At 42.5% G+C, this 26,242-nt stretch overlaps 1 protein-coding gene across 1 annotated transcript in view; it reads left to right on the top strand.

The window, feature by feature from the left end:
• LOC103272791 (ubiquinol-cytochrome-c reductase complex assembly factor 1) overlaps positions 1-26,242 on the top strand; it is a 52,400-nt gene that overhangs the window by 15,222 nt on the left and 10,936 nt on the right. The window lies entirely within an intron of this gene.

The raw sequence follows: 26,242 nt of genomic DNA on the forward strand, positions 1-26,242 counted from the left end.
ATATATATATATATGTGTGTGTGTTTGTGTGTGTGTGTTTGAGAAGCATAGATACTTGCTCTGTTGTTAGCATCTAGCTAGCACTATCTCACAAATATTGCCTTAATGAATGATCTCTGGTTATACCAGGACTCAGTTTCTCTGACCATCCTCTTCCCTCTTAACAACAAAAAGTTTTATTTTTCTCTTTCAGCCATGCCTCATGGCTTCCCTGGCTCTCTCATCAGTTTATTCTTCATCTATTTTATGGGGTAGATGAACTTTAGAATGTTAGACTGAATGCCTCAGAGATCCTCTAATTCAGTAGCTCTTGGTCTGTGAAGAGGCTCGGGTACATGCGTTTTGAAAAATCTCTTCCGGAAGACTTCTGATGCACATTTCTGGTTCTGATGCACATTTCTGGTTAAGGCCCCACTCTTTCATTTCTGTGGTGAGGCGACAGAGGTCCAGAGAAGTTAATTAGTTTGACTAAGGTCATACAGCTAGGAAAAAGCAGAATGGGACCAAAACCAGATTATGCTGATTTCCAGTCCAGTGTCTTCTTTACTCTAATGATAACTTTAACTTTGAAAAAACAAACAGGCAAAACTGCTTCTCTCCTGTCTTATTACCAAGGACTTCCAAAGATCAAGAGGACAACTTTTCTAGAATCTAAAGGCATTCGTTTCTTCTCTGTGCTCTGCATCCTAAGGCCCCTTTTATTCAGAATTTCTAATCCAATATGGCAGAGGCTTTCTACTCAACAGAACTAATAAAGATTAAGGAGAAAAAAAGACAGATGAGAATGCTAACAATGTTCTGAATTTGTTTCTTTTTCCAGCATTTAGAGTCTGAATGTCTCTACTCGTCTGAATTTGCCTTAGTTGATTTTACAGTTATTTTTTCAGAGACTCCTTGCTTGTGTTTTTTTAAGAGTAGAAGAACACCGAGACTGAATACTGTGCTCAGAGAGGCTGGGCTGGGAGACTAACAAAGGCAGTATTATACTGTGCATGGCAAGGCCAATAAATGAATTCAGGAGACACCTAGATGTGTTTCTAGAGGAGGGCATGAGGGGGAGGGGCCTGGTAAAAAGGGAGAAAGGTGGGATTAAGATAAATTAAAATGGGGCCAGCATATTGGATAAGTGGACAGCCTCTTCCTGTTCCCAACGTTGCTTCAGGTTTCTCATTCTGCTTAGCTCAAAAGTTAAAACTAGTCTTTATCGTGTACTTCTTAGTTACCCTCCCATCCCCCACTCTTACTTAGGAAAATAATTTAGTTTAAAGCTGTTTTAGCATGGTGCAGCATTGTTTATTATTTGTGTGTTATTTGTCTGTTGGATTTCCTGGGAAATCTTAGACTGTTAAAACTAGAAAGGAACATTGAAATAGTCTGATGCAGAGATTCTCAAAGTGTGATCCCCAGACTAGCAACCTCAGGATCACTTGGGAACTTGTTAAGAATACAGGTTTCAGAGTCACACCCTGGATCTTCTGAGTCAGAAACTTTGGAGTGAAACTCAGCAATCTGTTAGCAAACCCTCCAGCTTGCGAACCTCTGCTCCTGGTCTGAGTCTGTCATTTAATGGTGGATACATTGGCTCCGAAAGAGTTGAATATAAGTTAGAAAGTGACTGAAGAGTAGAACTCAGGTTTCCTGATTGCCAGCTCTTGCTGCTCTTCTTGCTAAGAGGAGCAGGGTCTGGACATGGGCTAATGACATGAAAGTTGGGGATTTCCAAATAATGCAGAAAGAGTTCCCTAATGGTAGTAGCTACCATTCATTGAACACTTTCTTTTTACCATGCACTCTGCAAGCACCACTTCGATATTATAACATCTTACAATAATCTTAGCTGTGATGTAGGTAGTGTTTCTTTTCTCATTTTACAGATGAGAGGAAACTAAGACACAGAGAGATTAGTATATTAGTTTCCCAAAGCAGCTGTAAAAGATTACTACAAGCTTGGTGATTTACAACAACAGCAATTTATTTATTTATTTATTTAGAAATTTTTTCGTTTTGAAATTTTTTCTTTTAAATATGTGGGGGTACAATTCAGGGTTAGGCATACAAATGTTCATTATGCAGGTACCCTTGTTGATGAGGTGTGCTCCCTACCCCTGGCAGTTTCCCACTACTGCCACTTCCACCTCTCCCTCCCCTGGCGTTTCTCACTACTGCCAAAACCTTTCTTATAGTATTATGATAATTGTTCAAGGTCTACTTATGAGTGAGAACATGTGGTACTCAGTTCTTTGTTTCTGTGATCGATCACTCAGTATTATAGACTCTAAGTCCATCCAAGTTGCTACAGAGTTCACCATTTTGTCCTTCTTTATGGCTGTGTAACATTCCATTGTGTATATGTACCACATTTTTAAAAAATCCAGTCCAGTTTTGATGGGCAGCACAGTTGATTCCATGTTTTTGCTGTTGTGAATAATGCTGCAGTAAATATGCATGTGCAGTATATTTTTCATAGAGTGATTTGAGTTCCTCCAGGTATATTCCCAGCAGGGGGATTGTAGAGTCATATAGAAGATTGATTTTTAGAACTTTTAGGAATCACCACACTGTTTTCCACAGAGGTTGTACTAGTTTACACTCCCAACAACAGTGTAGAAGTGTTCCCTTTTCCCCACATCCTCTCCAGCGTCTGTTGTTTTTTGAGTTATTGATGATGGCCTTCCTGACTGGAGTTAGGTGGTATCTCAGTGTGGTTTTAATTTCTTTGCCCATTTTTCAATGGGGTTGTTTGTTTTTTTCCTGTCAATTTGTTTGAGTTCCTTGTAGATCCTGGATGCTAGGCCTTTGTCAGATGCATAGCTTGCAAATATTTTTTCTGATACTGTGGGTTGTCTTTTTATTCTCTTGATGTATACCACACTTTCTTTTTTCTTTTCCTTTATTTTAAAGATGTGGGATACAATTCAGGGTTAGGTATACAGATATTCATTATGCAGGTACCCTTGTTGATGAGGTATGCTCCTCCCTCCCTGGCAGTTTCCCTCAACTGCCAATCCCACCCTCCCCTCCCCTGGCAGTTTCCCTCTACTACCAATCCCTTTCTTATAGTATTATGATAATTGTTCAAGGTCCACTTATGAGTGAGAACATATGGTACTCTGTTCTTTGTTTCTGTGATAGATCACTGAGTATGATAGACTCTAAATCCATCCAAGTTGCTGCAAAATCCGTATGTTTGTCCTTCTTTATGGCTGCATAATATTCCATTGTGTATATGTACCACATTTAAAAAAATCCAGTTCATGTTTTCGCTATTGTGAATAGAGCTGTGGCAAACATGCGTGTGCAGGTGTCTTTTTGGTAGAATGACTTGAGTTCCTCTGGGTATATTCCCAATAGGGAGATTTCTGTTTCATGTGGAAGGTCAATTTCTAGTTCTTTCAGAAATCGCCACACTTCCAAAGAGGTTGCACTAGTTTGCATTCCTACCAGCAGTGTAGAAGCTTTTTCTCCATATCCTTGCCAGCATCTGTTGTTGTTTATTAATGGCGGCCATTCTTACTGGGGTTAGGTGGTATCTCAGTGTGGTTTTGATTTGCATTTCTCTGATGATTGGTTGCCCGTATGTCTTCTTTTGAGAAGTGTCTATTCATGTCTTTTGCCTACTTTTTAATGGGGCTGTTTGTTTTTTCCCTTTCAGCACATTTGAGTTCGTTGTAGATCCTAGATGTTAGGCCTTTGTCAGATATACAATTGGCAAATATTTTTTCCCATTCTGTGGGCGGTCTCTCACTCTCTTGATGGTTTCTTTTGCTTTGCAGAAGCTTGTCAGTTTGATGAAGTCCCACTTGTCTATCTTATCTCTTATGGTATGGGCACTTGGGGTTTTGATAAGGAGTTGCCAGTACCAATTTCCGTAAGGGTGTCTCCTCCATTTTCTAAGATTCTTATAGTTTAAGGTTTTACATTTAGGTGTTTGAGCCATTTAGAGTTAATTTTTGTATATGGTGATATGTAGGGGTCCTGTTTCAATCTTCTGCATGTCATCAGCCAGTTTTCCCAGCACCATTTACTGAATAGGTTCTTCTCTCCCCAGTGGTGGTTGTTGGAGGCTTTGTCAAAGATGAGTTGATTGAGAAATTGAGGCTTTGCTTCTGGAATCTCTATCCTGTTCCATTGATCTGTATGCCTGTTCTTGTACCAATACCAAGCAGTTTTCATTAACAGCAGCAATTCTCTTTTAGTTCTGGAGGCCAGAAATCATTTTCACAGGCCAAAATCAAGGTGTTGACAGGGCTATGCTCCTTCTGGAGGTCCTAGGGGAGAATCTGACCCCTTCCAGCTCCTTGTGGCTGCCAGCGTTTCTTTCTTGACTTATGGCTGCTTCATTCCAGGCTCTGCTTCGGTGGTCATGTTGCCTTCTCCTTTTTTCTCTGCCTGTCTCTTGTAAGGATAGTGTGATGCATTTAGGGTCTGCCTGGATGATCCAGGTTCCTCACCCATCTCAAGAGTCTTGATTTAATCACAGCCTCAAAGTCCCTTTTTGCCATGTCAGATAACAGTCACAGGTTCCAGGAATTAGGATGTGGCCATCTTTTGAGAGATCATTATTCAGCCTACACGAGTTAGGAAACTTAACCAGGCTTACAACTTACACTGTAGATACTAAAACCTGGGTTGGAACCCAAACCTTTTGGACTCTAGAGTCCATGGGTTTTTTTTGGATTTATTGTAGAGATGAGGTCTCAGCAAGTTGCCCAGATTGGTCTCGAACCCATGGGCTTAGGCAGTCCTCTCACCTCGGCCTCCCAAAGTGCTGGGATTATAGGCATGAGCCACTGTGTCTGGCTGAGCCCATGCTTTTAATGACTACTCTATACTACCTGAATAGGTCATTACTAAAAACTATGGCTCTCTCATTAGCCTTAAGATTTTTAACCCATGCATTGTTTTCCTCTTCCTCTAACCTCCATAATATTCACTTGTCATGTAGTGCTGAACCTATTAGTCTTAAGCATCTCAGTATATCAGTCCTAGCTCCTCCAGTTAGATTGTTCACTCCTAGAGGGCAGAGATTCCATTTTTCCATTTGTGAAAATGAAGATATAATTTGTATACCATGAAATTTAGCATTTTAAATGTGCTTTTTAGTTAATTCACAATGTTATGCATCTATCATCACTGTCTTATTCCAGAATGTTTTCATCACCTCAGAAGAAACCCCATGCCCATTAGCAATCACTCCCCATCCTCACTGCCCCCAGTCCCTAGAAGCCACTACTATACATTCTGTATTTATAGATATGCCTATTTGGAGAATTTTGCATAAATTATAAATGGAATTACATTGTATGCAGCCTTTTATGCTTGGCTCCTTTCCCTTAGCATGTTTTCAAGGTTCATGTATGTTGTAGCATATTTCAGTACTTCATTCCTTCTTGTGGATAGTCTGTTGTGTGAATTACCACATTTTATTATCTATTCATCAATTCATTGACATTCAGGTTGTTTCCACTCTTTGGCTTTTGCAGATAATGCTGCTGTGAACATTCATATACAAGTTTTTGTGTGAACATATGTTTTTCATTCTCTTGAGGATATACCTAGGAGTAGGAGCTGCTGGATCATATATGGTGACCCTATGTTAACTTTCTGAGGAATTCCGATAACATCTTTTATGAAATTTTTGAATTCCTAGATGATCTCCATTGTGCATTTGTTTGTAATGAAACAACATTATCACAATATATAGTCTTAAACACTACATATTTTACTCACAATTTTAGACAGTAATAAGAAGGGACAGTGTAGTATGATGGAAAGCCTTCTGGCCACTCTTTGGGTAAGCTTGAGTAAGTCAAATCACCTCACCTCTCTGGGGAGGAGAATTAGATGACTTCTACATTCTCTTCCAGACTTAACATTCTACCACTCTGAAAGTCTGAAAAGCTAGCCTTGTGTTAAATCCCAGAGCTTGTGTTCTGTTTTTTTTAGCAGTTCATCATTCTCTGTCTTATTTCTATTCCCAGACACAAACAAGGTTTTATCCATCTATTCATCCATTTTATTGTGGCTTGCTAGCTTCCAGGTACTATGCTAAGCACTGGAGATACAAAAATGATTAAGACATTGTCCATGACTCCCTAGTCTAGTAGGAGAAAACAAACATATAAACAGATAATTACAATAGTAAGAAATTATAATGTTTAAAAATTGCTGAGAATGCCCAGAGGAGAAAAGCTTCAGGTAGGTGACACTTAGGTTAAATATTTTCAGATAAGTAGGTGTCTGTTAGACCCAAGAAGAGAATTCTGAGCAGAGGAACACCATGGATAAAGTCGTAGAGTCGTGTGAGAGGGGAGACAACTTTCGACTTGTTTAGTGAAAGCAAATTCTCGTTATCGGAACTAGCTCCATTTTGAGATCCTTCTGTGTGTCTTTTATTTATAGACTTATCAACTCAAGGGTCTTCAGAATACCATATTTTTTCTGAAGTACTGACCACACATTGATCTTCTTCTCTGTTTTTCAAGGGTACTTCAAAGTCAGTTTCTCAGCAAGGGAGTTCCCTGAATGGTTGAGGAGTCTTGGTCAGGATTTGGATTTTCTCCAGAGAACCAGCTCAATTTGGGCTTGTCCCTCGAAGGCTTTTGGTTTTGTAAAAGTATTAAAATGTTTAAATTAAAAAATTTTAATATTATCAGCATAGTACAACCTACATTTCTAACCTTTGACTAGAAGCATTTATAGAAGGCTTTGTGTTTTCAACAGCCCCCTTTTCAGCCCCCCAACCTTCATGAGAGGTCATTGTACAGCTCTTTCCATGGTCACTGTTCTCTTCCCTTTTACTGGAGGGCAAAACTAGGGCAGAGAAATAATTTTTATTCACTTCTGAAAGGTTACAGTAATAAAGAAACTCTTGTTAACATCAGAGAACGTTGCAGCCAAGAGTTTTCACAGTCTGGCATTGTTTATTTTACATGTAATTTGGAACCTTCTGCACTCTTAAAATATTGGCACAAAAATGTTTTAACTCTTGAAGTACTTCACTGTACATAGCACTAGAGTGTGTCAGGGGCATCAGGACTCTGGAGAACCATTTGCCCTGTTCTTTTTGGAGAGAGGAATGGCATGATCATGTGTATATGTGTAATAAACACATTCACGCTTGTTGATGTGCGCCTCTCTGCATTGAGAATTAAGAGATTTCTCTGTCATGATGGATCTATATGCTTCCTTTTATTAAACAACGAGAATGACATAACAATCCTGCTTTCCTTTTGTCATGACTGCCAGAAAATACAGAGCTTCCCTTATTTGGATATTTTGATATAATCATTCATTATCCCCTTTCTCCCCTGACACATTTTATTCATTAGCTCTCTTCTTTTATTTTGGTTGAGATGCAAACTATGACCAAACTCTATGCCAGGCATTTTGCAGACATCATCTTGTTTCATCCTTACAAGTCACTTTATGATACAGTTGAGAGTGTCCCCATATTATACCTGAGGAGAACCTGAGGGGCAGAAAAACCGAAGGCTGTGGACACCATAGTAAGTTACAAGCCCAGATCTGATTTTAAAATCTTTGCTCAAAAAACCACAAGCGTGGGGCAACCCCTTCGGGTTCCCTCCCACTGTGGGAGCTTTTTCTGTTCTCTCAGTAGATCCTGCTTTCTCCAAAAAAAAAAAATTAAAAAAGCCACAAACTTTGCTCTTTTGACCATAACACATGCCTTTTGTTATAAATCAATCTGAATCTTTTTTTGAAAGTAGGTAGCATAGAGATAATAGTGAACATGTGAACTAATAAACTAACCTATCCATTGATAGGAGCACATTGAAAAAGTACACATACAGTACCCTGATAGCTCCCATTTATCAAGTACCTAATATGTGCCAGGCACTGTGCTAAGTCATAGACTTAAGTCACATAGCTATATGTGACTTATAGAGGAAGGAGTGGAGACAGTGAGAAGTAAGAGACTTGGCAGGATCTCAAGGCAACATTGTGGCAGACCAGGGATTAAAATTCATGTCTGCGTGGATCCAAAGTTCATATGATGGGAGGTAACTGCTTATGTTAAATAAGATAATAATACATAGAGGTACCTGGCTCCATCAAAGGATATTTGCTGTTTTATCGGGGTGAAATTAAGATTTGAAACAATTACAGAAGGATGCCGTGAGTTAAATGGGAAGAATACTAGGCTGGGATTAGGCTTCCTAGTTCCAGACTCAGCTTTGCTCCCAGAGTTTAGAGGACCTTCTTCTTCTCCCATCTGTTTCATGTTCCATGGACTTAAAATAGAACTATTTATTAATACTAACCCAGCCCTCACTAAGACCTAGGCATTCCCCAGAACTGGCCATGTTCTCTGTAACCTGTCTGGTCTGGGATTGTGGCTTGCTGCCCTGTAAGCTCTCTTTTCTCCAAGTCTGGCACTTTCTTCCTTGGCCTCCAAAACGGAGCTTTGGCAAAAGAGGCAGAGCTTGCTGCCGCAGGTGAGCTCTGCAGAGCTGTCAACAGGCCATGCCCTTCAGCAGAGGGCTCCTTCTGTTGTGCTGCAGGTATCCCAGTACTACCATGCCTGTCCTGCAGGCCATAGACCTTCTTTTAAAGTCAGCCAGAGGATCTCATACCCTTTGGTCTTCATCCACTTTCAGTTCCTTGTACCCATCCAAGGAACAAGAAGGGCTCTTTGCCTAGAAAGAGCTCTGCTCCCTTTTGGAAGCCACACCTGTCTTTGGCTTCTGGACCCGCAGGAGCTGTCTCTATAATGGCAAATCCACATTAGTACTTGCATATGCAATTCTGGGCCAGGGAAATATGTCATGCCTCCAGAATCTAGTGAGGGCGCCTGTGTGTTCTGCTGTCCATCTAACATGGGCATTCAGTGCTAAAGAGTCAGGAAGCCAGTGACTAGTTTCCCAAACAGTTACCTCCCATCATATGGACTTTGGACCCAGGCAGACATGAATTTTAATCCCTGGTCTGCCACAGTGTTGCCTTGAGACCCTGCCAAGTCTCTTACTTCTCACTGTCTCCACTCCTTCCTCTATAAGTCACACATAGCTGTGTGACTTAAGCCTATGACTTAGCACAGTGCCTGGCACATATTAGGTACTTGATAAATGGGAGCTATCAGGGTACTGTATTTGAACTTTTTCAATAGCACCTAGCATAAGCTGCCATATTTTGAAAGGAATTATGGACGCATTTGTCACATGCCACTGGATTCTGTCTTTTCTGGCTTTCTGGGGATGGAGATCATAACGTTCATCTTTCTATCTCCTGTTCTGCCTGGCGTAGGTCAAGCGCATAGCAGGCACTCAGTTGATGTTGGCTGAATCTGTTAGGACGACTTGGGCAGAGCAGGGTGGGCCTGAATACTTTAGTTTTTCCATCTGTACCTGGGGAAATAGTAACCCCTTATTTTGGAGCCTTTGAGGACAATTTTAAATGATATGTGTGAAGTGTTTGGAGCCCTTTGAAAGGAGGGTACTGGAGAAGTTAATGGTGTTTTTGCTGTTCTTGGGAAAGCCCTTTGTGGTTCCCAGTGAATAAATTACTTTGGAGTGAGTTTTCTAACACCTCCTACTCTGGTGTTCACTGTGGCTTTTTTTTTTTTTTTTTTAATAACTGTCTGCCGTAATGTTTCTTTGCCCATGACTTATAAAGATATATATTTTTGGTGTTGGACTTTTGACCCCTTCCTGCTCCCAGGAGAGAAATTTCTATCAGAATAATAAAAGGTGTAAACTGTGTGTTGCCCCTTTTTTAGACTTTGGGCAGTCAGCTAGCTTGTGGTGTGTATATAGTTATGGGGCAGGAGATATTCCTGTAAGCACTACGTGGCCTTCTGAGTGTCTCCCACTCTACTCCTTTTCATCCCTGTCCCATGCTCTTTTGCTAATATTTTTTGGATTTCAAATGAACCCTGTTGTCTTAGTCATTTTGAGTACAGATATTTATGACTATACTTCTGTTTCAGAGACCGAAGGTGTTTATTATCTGCTGTAGTTTAGGTTTCAAAGTTGCCTGCCAAAGCAGAGTCTTCCTCTATAGGAAGGAGAATATGGAAGAGTTGAAAAACTACTCACTAGTTTTGGGCCCCAAAAAGTAGGGAATTCGGCTTGGTTCCACAATTCATCCGCAGGCTCAGATGAAGAGCCTGGGCCACTTTATTTCCGAGGGCCCTTCCTGCTTGGAAAAAAAAAATCTATGAGATAAAAATGTTCTAACCAAGGGCAGATTTTACAAGAGTAAACAGCAGTTTGCAAGACTTCCTACTTGTTTTCCAGGCCTCTCTCACTCTATAGCATTGGAAGAACTGGCTCTGCCCCTAAAGTCTTGACTCAAAGGGCCCAGAAGAGACTAGAATGGTTTGGAGACAAATGTGAGGTTCACTACATACTAGGGGTGTCTGGCGGAAGCAGTGCCTGGATATGGATGTCAGAAGAATACCACTTGCTGATCTCTTTGATCCTCAGGGACTGTGTAAAAGAAATTCAGACCACTCTGGCTGATGGCAGGAAGCCAAGCCAGGGCTAGCCTTAGCTGGTCGGAATTGCAAAGGAGACAGTATTTACATTTTGTGCCATCTCTCTCCTAATCACTTCAGTGGCTGGCAAGCTCCTAGAAGCTTGGCAGCCACAAAGGTGATCCTAATTCAGTCCTTTCCAAGTGAGGACACTTAGTCCTGCAAGGAAAATGACTTGTTCAGTGTCACTTAAAGTAGCAGAAGGCCAGGCATGGTGGCTCACACCTGTAATCTCAGCACTTTGGGAGGCCAAGGCAGGAGAACTGCTTGAACCCAGGAGTTTAAGACCAGCTTGAGCAACGTAGTGAGACCCTCATCTCTACAAAATAAAAATAAAATAAAAATTAACCAGGCATGGTGGTACACACCTGTAGTCCCAGCTACTCAGGAAGCTGAGGTGGGGGGATCATTTGAGATCCCAGGAATTTGAGCCTGCAGTGAGTTATGATTGCGCCACTGCACTGAAGTCTGGGCGACAGAGTGAGACCCTGTCTCAAAAAAAAAGAAAAAACTGAGGCAGAAAGATCACCTGAGCACAGCAAGTTGAGGCTGCCGTGGTCGTGAGCATGCCACTGCACTCCAGCCTGAGCAACAAGAGTGAGACTCCAACTCAAAAAAAAAAAAAAAAAAATAGTAGCAGAGCAGAGACTAAAACTCACTTCTTTTGAGTCATACTATTTGCCCTTTTCCTTATATGAACTCAGCGTCTGTTCCTAACACCATTTTCTTAGAATCAGTTCTGTACTACAACCTTTCCTGACAAACTAATTCATACTAATTGTTAGTGGATGCTAACAGGATAATGTTTTAATAGTCCCAGATAACATTTGCATTTAACAGGAACTTTCTATAACTAGTGTCTTCAGAAAAAGGAGTGGTTGCAATGGTAAGATGCACTGGCACTGTGAGGAGCTCTTGAGGTGAAGCAAGGTTGATGATGCTCCTACCCCACTTCCTGCCGCAAAGTAGACAGCTGTGGGTTTAACCTTGCACTGGGTGCTGCCAGGGCAGTGGCTCCACCAAGATTTGGGTGCCTATGTGAAAAAGTTTCGGAGACTAAGGTCACAGTATAGGACCCAGGATACAGTCAAGCCAGACGTTTTTGTTTATTTGTTTGTTTGTTGTTGTTGTTTTGTTTTGAGTTGGAGTCTCACTCTGTTGCCCAGACTGAAGTGCAGTGGCCGCTCCTGGCCACCGCAGCCTCGACTTGCTGGGCTCCGGCGATCCTTCCGCCTCAGCCTTCCAAGTAGCTGGAACTACAGGCGCGTGCTACCACGCCCGGCTCATTTTGATTCATTGTAGAGATGAGGTCTCGCCAAGTTACCCAGGCGGGTCACGAACCTGCGGGCTCAGGCAGTCCACTCACCTCAGCTTCCCAAAGGCACGGGATTACAGGCTGAGCCACCGAGCCCAGCTCAAGCCAGATGTTTATTGGAGCTGCCCTAGTATGCTATGAGTATGTCTGGATCCATTGGTGAGGCAATTGTCATACTCTTTTCTCCCCTCATTTCCCCAAATGCTGGGTGAATGGCCCTGTGGGGTCAGTTAGAGCCAAAGGGATCCAGCTGGAAGGGAGGGACTTAATTTCTCCACGTCAGCTACCCTTTGTTGAGCTGGTCTTTCTGAGTGTCAATAGTCCTTGCTGCAAATATGACATACCTAGAAACTACAAGGAGCCCTTCTTTAGAACAACCTTCAGGGCTTCAGCTGTCCTCTTGATGCTCAGGTGCAGTCCTGCCCTCTCATCTGTGCTCACTGTTGACTGCGTCACTGGTCCTTCTGACTTTTGACTTTCTTCAGCTCAGATTCATTCTGCAAATTATTCAACGGCCTAGCTAATCTTCCTAAACACTACTTATTTTGGATTAGTCATTACACAGAAACCCACAATGATTCCTCAGTGCCTGCTAGATGTGCACCATACCCCTTAGCCAGTCTTTAAGGCTCTCTGTGATTCACCATCTTTTTATTATCTTTTCTGCCTGCAGAACTTTTCTTCCAGTCTCTGTTGGTCCTTTCTACTGACTCCCTCGTAATCTTCGCTAATCACCCTAGATTTACATTTGTGTCTTACTTGACCAATAGCATTGTAAATTTCTTACATGCAGGGATCGTGAGTCACCCTTGAGAAACCACCTCACGATCCAGCACAGAGCAAGGCACATTGTACGTACACAGGATATGCTTCTTGATTGAGCAGTAGTTTTGTTGCATTGCCAGAGGCTCCAGGGGAAGAGGAAAATGAAGTCAAGATAATCCTTTCCAAAATTAACATAGGTATTGGAATAACTGTGCCAGAAATAGGTAAAGCATATTCTGAATATTTTCTTGATCAATTATCCTCACCCATTCCCTTGATCTTTTCTCGTCCAGCATGGTGGTGCATGCAGAGAGATGCATATGGAGGCCTGTTCTTCTCAACCTCCTTCCCTCACAGTCCCCATGCTCTACACCATCATGAAGTTCACTCAGTACCTTCTATATGCTAGGCATTGTTCTGAGGGTACAGAAGAGGCCAAAGCATGGCCTTTGTCCTCCAGGAATTTGTAGTAAAGCCGCCAGCAAATGTTTCTGCTTCTGTCCCTGAGTGGTTTCTCCTGACTCCACATCAGTGCTTGCCGGCTTCTAGCAGCAGCAGGCTCCCAGCCTGTCTGCACATTATACACCATATGCAGCACTGGGCTGTTCTCATTTTAGGGACCTTGAATGACAGGATTTGGGTGATAGCACTAAATTACCATCTAATGTTCTATATTTTTTATTTATTTTGCTTATTGTATCCCTTCTTCCCCTTTCAAGAGTATAATCTCCAGGAGTTCAGGAGTTGTCTTTTGTTTACTACTGTGGCCTCATCTTCTAGAACAGTGCTTCATGCATGGTTAGTACTGAATATACATTTGACAAAGGCATTATTAAATTTCTTTTTTTTTTCACCTTTAAATTTTTTATTTTAAAATTGTGGGGTACAATTCAGGGTCAGGTATACAAATATTCATTAGGCAGGTACCCTTGTTGATGAGGTGTGCCCCCTAAATTTCTTTCCTCTAGGTCCAGTAGCATCATTAATTTGTATGGTTTTAATAAGGATTGCTTCATTCATTCATTTATTTTTTTCAAGGAATGTTTTTGTCTCTCACCACATGCTAACCCCTAAATACTATCAGGAGAGAATCAGTGATTGTATGGTCTTTATAGTCTAGTTTATGCCCAGAAGAGAAGTTAAATCTTCTTTAGGTTCACACCCACGTGAGATAGATAAAGAAATAGGATATGAATTCACCTGCTGTTTTGTTTTGGTCTTTCGCAGACTTTCAAGGGAAGTTGTCCCAGAGCAGAGCTGAGCGTGATGGGAAGATGGACCAGGAGAGAGTAGACAAGCCCTCAGGTGCTGAGGGGAGAGTCAGAGACTTTCAGGCCCTCATCTCCAAGTAGGGGATTGGGTTGAATTGGAACTTCCTTTCCAAGCAGTTTCACAGAGTAGTTGAGTGTGCTCAGGCATGGAAGGTAGACAACTTGGGCTCAGATCCTGCCCTAGCTGTGTGATCTTGGACAAAATCTCTGTGTGTCAGTTTCTTCTCTGTACTTGTTTCCTCTCTGTAAAGTAGGGGTAACTATGAAACCTATCTCACATCTTATAGCATTGTGAGGGGAAATGAGATCACATGTGAGGCTCTTTGAACATTGCCTGAGCATGAAATAGATGTTTGCTACTATTATTTTACTTATTGTTAAGCATTTTAATATCCCATGTAAATATAAAAAGGAAAAGGAAAGGCAATTTTGCATAGTTTTGATGGAAAAATTGAGACGCAGAGTGGTTTGTCTTCCAAAGTCACAATGTGGAGAAATGGGGCTGTTAGGGCCCAAAAGTTCCTTCGATTTCAGTTCATTTATTAGTCCTGAGTTGGGACGTGAATGCATATCACCAAAGAGAGCATCTCCCTAACATTTACAGCATTCTAACCGAGTTTTTCCTCTTTCCTTTGGATAAAATACCCTTTGAAGAATATTTTGCTAGCCAGCCATGGTGGCTCACGTCTGTAATCCAGGACTTTGGGAGGTTGAGGTGGGAGTATCACTTTAGGCCAGGAGTTTGAGACCAACCTGGGCATAGCGAGAGCCTGTATCAACAAAAAAATAAAAAAGCCATTGTAATGGTGTGCACCTGTACTCCCAGCTACTTGGGAGGCTGAGGTGGGAGGATCACTTAAGCCCAGAAGTTCGAGGCTGCAGTGGTGATTGTGCTACTGCATTCCAGAATATGTACTGAAAAAAGAGACTAGAAAAAGAGAATTACCCTATAGAGATGGGGCCACTTGACATAAGGCCCAAGTGTCAGTTCCATTTTAGGGGATATCTGAACCTTCCTCCTTGTTTCACCCTTTGCTTCCTCACCACTTGAGTGAGAATGATCATATCACTTCTACCCGGGATCCAGCTCAACCATCCCTAGGATACTTCTACAGGATTCTACAAGCTATCAGCTGAATGGCAATTCTGTTTGAACCTTAAAACAAAAGAACATTAGACTAGAAGTCAGAAGGACCTTGATTCTTTGAACATCTTGACTATTTATTCGCCAAGTGACCACTGGATGAGTCACTGACCTTCTGAGTCCTTGCTGCCTCATCTCTACAGCAGGGAACAGCCTCTTTCTTGGGTGACCACTGTAGGTGTTTTGGAAATTGTACAGTTCTGCACAGTAAGTGGAAGGGGACACAACAGTAAAAGAGAAGCATTCTGTGACCCATAGAAAACAATGATTATGTCTGCTTTACTGTTGGGGTATAGCGCGCTCATGGCTACTGCAGCCTCAACCTGTTGGGCTCAGGCGATCCTTCTGCCTCAGCCTTCCAAGTACCTGGAACTACAGATGTGCACCACCATGCTGGCTAATTTTTTTAGTTATTGTGGAGATGAGGTCTCGCCAAGTTGCCCAGACTGGTCTCAAACCTCTGGGCTCAGGCAGTCCTCTTGCCTTGGTCTACCAAAGTGCTGGGATTACAGGCGTGAACCACTGTGTTTGAAAACCGTGAAAATGGCAGCAGCAGGTTATTTGTGTGAAAATGATAGCACCAGTTAATTTGTGAGATTTAGTTCATTAGGGTGACCCCACTTCTTGCACTTTTCATCATGGAGAAGGAGAGAGCAGGCTGTTAGATGTAGGGGCTAGGAACCTGAAGATCAGGAAGGAACTGAATTTTGGCTCCTCTGTGAAAACGTTCCATCCAGGTGGCATGGTATCTATTTTATTGATATCTGTTTCATTGGGGTCAGTGACCTCAATGTTGCCTTTAGGTCCTCTGGGTTGTCTGGGTCCTCAGCGTCCATGGCAATTGGCAGTGTCTCAGCTCCATTAGCAAAGAAACTCACTAGCTTGTGAACTGTCTGTATTCACCTGTTTAGCGTGTGTCTATGCATTTGAGATGGTTGGTAGTGTGCTGAACAAGCATCCTGTAATTTTCCACTGTACCCAGTCTGCTGAAATTTATTAGAAAATCATTAAAAAAGCACAGTTGGCCTGCAGCTTTTCTACACTCATAAATGCAGTCATGAGACTTGGGGTGCAATTAGGAACCTACAAGTGTCTCTGGAAGCTGAGTGTGTCAGCATCTTTGTGCTGACAGTAATCTCACCTCATGACTGCAGATAGAATGCACAGGACTCAGAGGAATGATATCTACTGACATGGAGTGAACAAGTTACTGGAAAAGGGACTCAGGCTCCTAGACCCTGGTGTGTTGTACCCCGTTCCACTGGAGACGCCTGCCAGGCTCAAACTAAATATACATCTTGCTCATATTACGTTTTATCCAAGTAAGATTTTCCATTACCACAACACAGGCGACATTAAGGGCACAGTGATTGCTCAAATCATACAAGACTGGTTGTCTACGCCGGTGCTGCCACGGTCAGAAAGTCATCAGTGTATGATCGCATGGAACTGTTGCATTTTATCTTCAGTTCTTTTCACTTTCTTCTGTGAGGCCTGATCATGTGCAAGTCATGGCCTCCCCTTTCTCTTCCACATCCACTTAATTAAATCCCGTTGATCTTGATGTAGATATTTCTCTCGACAGCATTCCTTTCTCTTGATTCCTGTTGTCACATTTGTTCCTTACATCTCTTGCAGCAGCCTACTCTGGTATTCCTCTGGTCTTTCCCCAACTTTATGATCAGTACTTCTGGGTTGTTGTTTTTTCTTTTTTTTAGTCAGCATCTCACTCTGTCGTCCTGGCTGGAGTGCAGTGGCATGCTCATGGCTACTGCAGCCTCAACCTGTTGGGCTCAAGTGATCCCTCTAAGTACCTGGAACTACAGATGTGTGCCACCATGCTGGTTAATTTTTAAATTTATTTTAGAGCTGAGGTCTTGCCAAGTTGCCTGGGCTGGTCTTGAACCTCTGGGCTCACGCAATCCTCTTGCCTCGGCCTCCCAAAGTGCTGGGATTACAGGCGTGAACCACTGTGTTTGAAAACCATGAAAATGGCAGCAGCAGGTACAGATTTGCTTAGCCCCTCCCCGAATCCTTGTACTCAGGGAGCTTTCCTGAAATTTGTCAAAGTGTGTGGACATCAATACTATAAAAGGAAATTATGGCAAACAATCACATATTGATTCATTCCACTGGTGTGTGCTAAGTAGTATGCTATCTTTGCCTCAGGGAGCTCACAGTCTAATACAGTGTGAGTGAAGGGGTGGTCAGCCTATCAACAAATCATTGAAATGTACAGAGTGTTTCTGGTGGAAGAATTAAAACCCATGTGAAGGAAAAAGCAACAAGCTTTGGGAAGACTTGAAAGTCCTCATGGAAAAATGAGATGATGCCTCTTCTAGAAAAAGACAACCATATCCCCCTTTTTAGGATCACTGTGAATACTAAAGAGATAATACATATGAAGCTTTTAATACAGTTTCTGACACATAGTAATCATTAATAAATGTTAGCTGAAGCCAGGCTCGGTGGCTCAGCCTGTAATCCCTCGCCTTTGGGAGGCTGAGGTGAGTGGATTGCTTGAGCCCGCGGGTTCGAGACCTGCCTGGGCAGCGAGATCTCATCTCTACAATAAATCAAAAAATCAGCCGGGCCTGTAATTCCGGCTACTTGGAAGGCTGAGGCAGAAGGATCGCCGGAGCCCAGCAGGTCGAGGCTGTGGTGGCCGGGAGCAGCCACTGCACTCCAGTCTGGGCGACAGAGTGAGACTCCAACTCAAAAAAAAATGTTAGCTGATATAATTAGTTTTTAATAACTTGGTGAGCGATGGTGTATCCATTGAGTGAAAGCAACAGAGACTGACTTCAGCTCACAAGCAAATAAAGGATTTATTAAAGATAACAAAGACTCACAGAATGGAAATTTAACAAGTCTCAGGGAGGAAAAATACAGGGCAGTGAGGGGACTTAGGAAGAGGAACTATCTGTAATCTCTTAGGGGTGATCCAACTTTAGCCTCCTTTTTTTTTTTTTTGAGTTGGAGTCTCACTCTGTTGCCCAGACGAGTGCAGTGGCCGCTCCCAGCCACCGCAGCCTCGACCTGTTGGGCTCCGGTGATCTTTCCGCCTCAGCCTTCCCAGTAGCCAGAATTACAGGCGCGTGCTACTACGCCCGGCTGATTTTTTGATTTACTGTAGAGATGAGGTCTTGCTGCCCAGGTGGGTCTCGAACCCACAGGCTCAGGCAGTCCACTCACCTCAGCTCCCAAAGGCACGGGATTACAGGCTGAGGCACCGAGCCCGGCTGATTTTTTGATTTATTGTAGAGATGAGGTCTCGCTGCCCAGGCGGGTCTCGAACCCGCGACTCAGGCAATCCACTCACCTCAGCCTCCCAAAGGCGCGGGATTACAGGCTGAACCACTGAGCCTGGCTGATGAGACAGTTTTTTAGGATCAACAGCCTGCCAATCCATGTGGAATTGGGGAAGAGTAGGTCCTGGACATTAGGATGGGGTGCAGAGAGAGAGAGAGAGAATCATCTCAGACAGTATGAGAATATTTCTCAGATCTGTTGAGTCTGATGATGGAACAACCATGGAAGAGCCCCTGGTGTTTCTGTTCTTGTAGAATCTTAACTACCCTTGCCTGTGACCCATGCCAACTCATTGTGACCATATCCACCCAACATTCTTCATTGAAATGTCTCTGGTTTCCCATGTTCATTCTTAAGTATGGTAGCTAAAACAGACTCTTGACTATTACAGTGAAAGAAGAAAGAGGCCTATAATCCCAGCACTTTGGGAGGCTGAGGATTGCTTGGGGCTAGGAGTCCATGAACTACCTGGACAACATAGTAAGACTCTATCTCTACAAAAAAATGAAAAAATTAGGCAGGCATTGTGGTGCATGCCTGTAGTCCCAGCTACTCAGGAGGCTGAAGTGGGAGGATCACTTAAGCCCAGGAGTTCGAGGTAAGCCATAATTTGCCACTACATTCCAACCTGGGTGACAGAGCAAGACCCTATCTCTTAAAAAAAGAAAAGAAAACTTTATGACCTTGTATGTGGCTATTTATTTTAATATGTCCAATTATCACCTCTTCACATTTCTGATTTGTCAGTTCATGAGAGAGACTTGCTCTGGGACACTTATATTTACATGGTCAGACTGTTCTTCTACCCTGTTACTTATTTTGATGTAGACATAATACTCTGCACTGGACCTTGTTGAATGTTTTTAGGATAATTTTTCCAGCAATTTGGAGTCTGTTTTACTCTTGTTTTCCAGAGTACAGAATTTACCAATTTTAGCTTTGTGCTAGTGTGATTCTTCCATTAAAAAAATTTTTTTTTGACTGGGTCTGGTGACTCACATCTATAATCCCAGCACTTTGGGAGGTGGAGATGAGGAGATTGCCAGAGTCCTGGGGTTCGAGATGAGCCTGGAGAACTTGACGAGACCTCATCTCTACAATAAATTTTTTTAAAAAATTAGCTAGGCACACGCCTGAAGTTCAGTTCCAGCTACTTGGAAGGCTGAGGTGGAAGGATCGCCTGAGCCCAGTGGGACAAGGCTGTCGTGGCCGTAAGTGTGTCACTGCACTCCAGCCTGGGTGACAGAGTGAGACTCTGACTCAAAAAAAATTTTTTTTAATTTTAAATGTTAAAATTTTTTTTTAAATAGAGATGAGGTCTTGCTATATTGCCTAGGCTGCTCTCAAACTCCTGGCTTCTAGTAATCCTCCCTCCTCAGCCTACCAAAGTGCTGGGATTACAGGCATGAACTACTGCATCCTGCTGTGATTTTCCCATTTCTGATATGACTCATCAAAAGCAAAAAGATGTGATAGCTTAGGAAAGACTAGATTTAGGGACTGACCATCTGAGTTAAAAGTCCCAGCGCTACCACTTACAAGCAGGGTGTGATTTGGCTGCAAGTCACCTGATGTTTTTGAGCTTGTGTTTTCAGGACGACAGTGGCAGTTCAAATGTGAGCTCCTGGAGGACAAGGTTGTGGTTGGTTGTGAGGCACAAATAGGATCATAAAATGAAACCATCATCAAATGAAATGAGACATGTACTCATTGTTGCTATCACCACTATCATCATTACATCGAGACAGATTTTCAGTGGCCCCAGGATTGTTTCCTTAGAAACTCTGTGCTGTAAGTGCTATTGTTAAAACAGCAACTCTTTCAAGTCACATGTTGACCCTCTAACTGGAATATGCATGAGCCTTGTCATGTGGGGTACTATAAAAACTTCCAGAAAGCAAAGTTGATTATAGCTATTCTATTCCCTTGACTTATCTATCCTGACATTGATGAACATTAAATTGCCGTGATAGTTTTATCTTCCTGTGGCTTGAAGTACCTCATTAGCTGCTTTTCAAAGTACTTATAGACTTATTGATATGTTCAAATGCTTTATCAACTGGACAAATGACTAGAATTTCCAAGGACAGCCATCTTTTCCAAGCCTGAGGAAAGGACTCTAGTACTTTGCGACCATTATGTGAGGAGGGGACTTTTTCTTTTTTAGTCACTCTATCACCCAGGCTGGAATGCAGTGACATGATCATGGCTCACCAACTTCTGGGCTCAGGCTCTACCACCATGCCTGGCTAATTTTTTGTTTTTGTTTTTATAGAGGTGAGATCTTACATATTACCCAGGCCAGTCTCAAACTCCTGGGCTCAAGCTTTTCTCCAAAATAAGAAAGAAGGGGATTTTTTTTGTTTTTGTTTTTTTTAAAAAGCATTTCATCATATAGCAAACTTCTCTTGTACATTAAAAGTTTGAAATGAATTTTTTTATTGGATTTTTAAAAGGATCACCTCATGCCTTGTTTAGGTTGGCCTTTCATCACCACTGGAACATACTTTATTCAAACATTCACATCATTTTCTAAAAAGAGAAAAAGAAATAGAAGTTGCCTGTCTTTCATATTTTATTATTTTTTCCTTTTCTTCTTGGTATAACAATGTTCTCTGGAACTGCCTAACACACACACACACACACAGAGAGAGAGAGAGAGAGAGAGAGTTGTGTTTGTACTTAGTCATTGTTGCTAAAAGATCCTCTGTAAATCTTTTAATCATAATGCAAGCGAGTAACATGTATACTTTTGTATTTGGTCTCTCATATTCCCCTTCTCTCTTGTCTATCACCCTGTTTCTATGTATCTCACTTATATTTCACAGTGGGCTAATTTCTAACATTAAAGTTAAATAAGCTAGCTGATGTTTGGTGTATATTAGCCGGTTGCCATGCAATGACTGTAGCACATAGTATTAATTCTGCAGAGTGTTACTGATGGCATTACTGCCTACTGTAAAGACAACTGAAACATGACCTATAAGCTTTTGTGTTGCATTGTGGCCTTATGATGAATTTGATATATTGCTTGTTCTGGGCCAGGCTCAGGCTTATGTCTGTAATCCCAGAGCTTTGGAAGGCCGAGATGAGAGGATCACTTGAGACCAGGAGTTCAAGACCAGCCTGGGCTAGTGAGAATCCATCTCTACAAAAAATAAAAAACATTATCTGGTTATGGTAGTTCATGCAAGTGGTCCCAGCGACCTGGAAAGAGGATTGCTTGAGCCCGGGAATTGGAGACAGCAGTGAGCCATGAATATGCCATTGCACTCCAGCCTGGGTGACAAAGTAAGACCCTGACTCTAAATAAATAAATAGCTTATTCTTACCTTCATGCTCATCAGTTTTTGTGTTTTCCATACTAACCTTCTTCCCTTCTCTCTTCCCCCTACCATAATTGTATCTCCCTCCCCACTCCAGTTTTCCCGGGAATAGGTCTTGGCTAGGGATGTCTGATGTCTTAGTAACTTCTCCACTGATGGTCCATGTGATGACTCACCTCTGCCTACCACTGGAATTGGAATCTGAGTTGTGGTTCTCCAAGACCACATTAGCACTTCTTAACTCTGCTTCTGCAGATAACCTGAGGTGTGGAATACATGAAGGCACAGACACATTACTTATGGTGTTGTCAACATAGATGAGCATTGCAGTTGGATTGCTCTGTATTCTAATCTTGACCTCACTGTGTCCTGGCTGTATAGCTTTAACTTTCCCAAACATGTTTCTACTTCTCTAACGTGGGGATAGTAACAGTACCTATCTCATAGGGTCACTGGGAAGGATTAAGTGAGCTGGTATGTATAAAGCTCTTAGCTCAGTTCTTGGCACTTGGTAAATAGTGAATTCTGGGGTCTGTTTCTGGACACGAATCACTTTGGGCACCTGTAGACTGGGGAAAGGGGAGGCTTTGTGGAGAAAGTGACTTGTGGGCTGAGTCTTAGAGGATCAGGAGGTAGCTGCTCTTCCATCAGTGGACAGAGAGGAGACAAGGACTCCCAGAAGCAGCATGACTGAGAGATCTAGAGAGTGTGACACATCTGTGCGCATGGATGCTCTGACTGATGATGAGATAAGAGTGGGGAGGGATAAGAGGTGAGGCAGGAGGTGGAGACCTCACAGAGGAGTTAAAATGTGGCCTCTCATCAGTCCCTAGATCCATAGTCTGTTTCCTCTGTGAAGCAGTCACATAAATGTCTTTCAGAGCAGCAACAGTGAAAAGGGGAAAGAGGGCAGCGGATTGACCTCAAATGAACTGGCATCTTTTTAAAGCCAATATTTCTTTTCAAGAATGCTTCATTAATTAAACACGTGGTCTGCAAGATTCATTATTGCTTTACTTGTGTTCACTGTTGGTTGTCTCATTCATTAATCCACTGATTAGTAATCCTGAACTCTTGCATTCTCCTTTTTTCTGCATTCCCTTTTTTAATATACTATGCTGTTCCCTTTGGGACATAAACTCCAGGACCCGTCCCTGGCCTGCTCATGTTTGTTTTCTTTGCCCCTTGTGCCTGCCTCTGCTATAACATTTGTAGTATGTGTTAAGTAATCCTTAAGGTAACATTTTTATTATGTCATAAAAAGTGCATGGCAAATATATTATAACTCATGGACTTTGTTTAAAAATGAACGGATAATTTATTGAGTGTGTTACATGAGCCTTACTCCCCTCCCCATTTCAGCAGAGACCTGCTGCTCATTTAGCTGAGCCTCCTATTGAGTGCTCCCAACCTGTGACATGCTGGGAAAGTAGACCCGTGGTTGGTTAGAAATGACATCATAGTTTATGTACTCAATAAAAATTTAATTAAGTCATTACAGGAATTGCAGTCATCATTTAACCCTCTGATTTCTTCTGTTTAGTTTATTATTAAACATTCAGTAATACCAGTCATTGAATCCTGATGGCTTATAAAATATCTGCATGAATTTTTATAGCTTAAATAAATGGGAAAATATGAGTAACTGATATAAAAGGAACCCTTTCCTTGTGGTGGTGCTGTATGTATGGGTTTTTATAAAAAGCAAAGCATTATAGAAAGGATAAGCATTTAATAAGAGAATAGCCCAACACCGTCTGGGAGAAGTTTCTCTTCTGGGTGAATCCGTATATTCACAGAGTGCTCCATATCGAATGATCTGGCTATGGAAAGACAGAACCTGCACATCAGAAAACAAAAGCATTAATAAAATCCACCAGGCATTCATCAGAGGGAATCTCTAGCTCCCTATGCTGCTGGGCCCAGCCGAGTGAGTCCAGCAGTTGAGGCAGCTGTTATTACTTGTCCTCACCTGTTGCCTGTGGCTCATGTGTCTGCACTGATCGATATTCTATCCTCTTTCAGGAAGGCCCTTCTCCTGCTCTAATCCAGCCTGAGTGATGAGATTTGAAAATGAGATTTCCTAGCTGTGGTAGCTTGCCATCTCTCAGCTAGAGGTGAGGGGGAGCTGCAGCTCATGGGCTAATGGACTTGGCATATAGGATGAGGAGGCCGAGGAGCTCACTGATAAGGAGCTCCCCTCCTGCGCACTGCTCTTCCTGGGCAGTGACCAGACAGAATGCAGGAGCATCTCAAGAGGAGAAAATGTGTTTGTATGTACATGGGCCTTGCTGGAAAGCAAGAACTGGGGTTTGCAGATTAATGTTGGTGTTGGTGATCTCTGGAAATGCCCTGCAGATGGTGAAGTAGGAAAAGCACTCACCCAGAAATCAGGTTCTATTCCTGGCTTTGACCCTAGCTTAAAGGTGTGACCTTGGATAAGTCTTTTCTCCTTTTGGAGTCTCAGTTCACCTTTTCCTCAAGGGTACTGAGCTAGGTGATCTCCGTGGGCCTTCCAGCTCCATTAAGGTAGGATGCACCACATAAACCAGCTCTGCTGACAGGCTTAGTGAGTGATTTCCTCTGTGAGGCGCTCTTGTCTTGGTGTTTGACTCTACTGATGTCCTTTTGTGGCACTGGTTTTTGCAGTTAGGAGAACAACTAGTGTGGACGTACAGAGAGCCCCAAAATGGTTATTGAGAGGTCTGGGTTGTCGTCTCCTCCTCACATCACAGAAGGAAGGAACTCTAGCTCTGACCTGTTTCTTGACTCTTCCTTTCACCTCACCCCATTTGGAAGATGGAACAGTAGAAGTTTGGGAGTATATATTTCTGAAATTTCAAAAACACAGAAGGTATTCAGCAGCAATAAAGAAAAAGAAAAAAAACCTGCATCACTAGATAGAACATGCCCTGCATGGCACTCAGGCCCTTGTGGGGAGTTCATTGTCAGTGTGCCTATCTTAGCCCCTGCTCTGGGTTAGGTCCTGGACCAGGTGTTTGGGGTGGCAAGATTAATAAAAACGGTTGCTATGACCCTTGAGTAGCTCCCAGACTAGTGGGAGCAGCAGGCACATAAACTCCAAACCATGCTGTGTGCCCAGGGGAGAAGTTCTCGGAGAGAGCTGTGAGAGCACAAAGGATGGATGGCCAGTGTGGCCTGGGCTGAATGTGGGGGAGAAGGGACACACTCCTGGCTGCGTCTGGGCTCACGTTTTCCAGCCTTGAGCTTTACGATTCTCTCTTCATTGTTGAAAATTATCCATGACTGTAAAGTATTGGAACTGGTTTTAGTTTTACACAAACAAATCAGAAATCACTCATAACTCCTTGCATTTGCAGAGCACTCTGCAGTTTACCAAGGCTTTCACCTTACGTGATTGAATTAGTGAATGAATACATGCTAGTTTACCAAGGCTTTTGGCGTACATTATTAAATTAATGAATGAATACCTGCTAACTCATGTTCTCTTCAAAGCAGCCATGTGTGTTAGGGCATTTAAAAGACCAGACTCAAAGAGGTTATTTGACTTGCTTAAGATGGCATCCTATGACATATATACATCTTATGACATACATACTTCCTATGACTTGAACTCTGCTTTTCTGATACTAAATCCAGATCCTTTTAACCTGCCAGTCTTCCTTCAGAGACCAGTTATGAACTGCAGGATAAAATCATTCAGTCTTTGATTTGTGATCCAAAGAAAAATTATCTTCCTGGAGACAGGAACCTGATAGAAAGTAAGGAGCATGGACTTTGGATTCAGACTGATCTGGATTGTAATCTCAGCTTTATCATTAATTTGCTATGCGACCTCATCACTCCACCTGTTTGAGTCTCTGAGTAGCTATAACACATCTACCACTCTTGAGTTCTGGTGATGTTTAAGGGCAAGGATGTTCACATGACCCATGACAGGTGGTCAGTAAATGGAGGAGATGGTGGTGGACATGGTTGTGGTCAGGGTGGTTAAACACAAACCTTATTCTCCATATAAAGCTGCAAATGACTGGCTGTTTCTAAAACCTGCTAGCTCAAATAGTCAATGAGTCCTTACTGTGTGTTACACATTACACCAGCTTTCTGCTGGGATCCTAGAGAGGAATCAAACACGGACCTTTCCCTTCAGCATACTGTCTGGATGTCAAAGTTTTATCCTATTGAAGACATCTGGTGGGCAGCATTCTGGGCTCTGAAGGCCCTCCTGGCTGTTCCCTGAAAGGAGTTCTATCAGAATCTCAACAGTCCCACTGGAATTGCATTTCTAAAACAATCTCTTAGAGTTAACAGTCTTCCTACTTCAGAGTCACCCACTTTGTTATTCCCTCTTTGTCATGCCTCTGAGGCCCTTCTTTCTCTTCAGCATCTCTCACATCCTGCCTCTCTCTCTCTTCTTCCCACCTCTGACAACAGCCTCTTTTGTTCTTTCACCACGATAAGCTCTTTTGAGTGGCCTTTATGACATTCTAACCTGGTCCTAACATACCTTTTCAGTATTCCTGCACATTTGCCATCCCTGTTATGCCTCAGGCATTTTCTTTCCAACCTCTGCGTCTCCCCACACCTTGTTCCCTTGGCCTAGAATGTGGTCTCTCTACAACCCCCCCA

This window comes from Carlito syrichta, unplaced genomic scaffold (assembly GCF_000164805.1).
Source record: "Carlito syrichta isolate Samal-C Ts95f unplaced genomic scaffold, Tarsius_syrichta-2.0.1 Scaffold313246, whole genome shotgun sequence".
In the NCBI taxonomy this organism is placed as follows: Eukaryota; Metazoa; Chordata; class Mammalia; order Primates; family Tarsiidae; genus Carlito; species Carlito syrichta.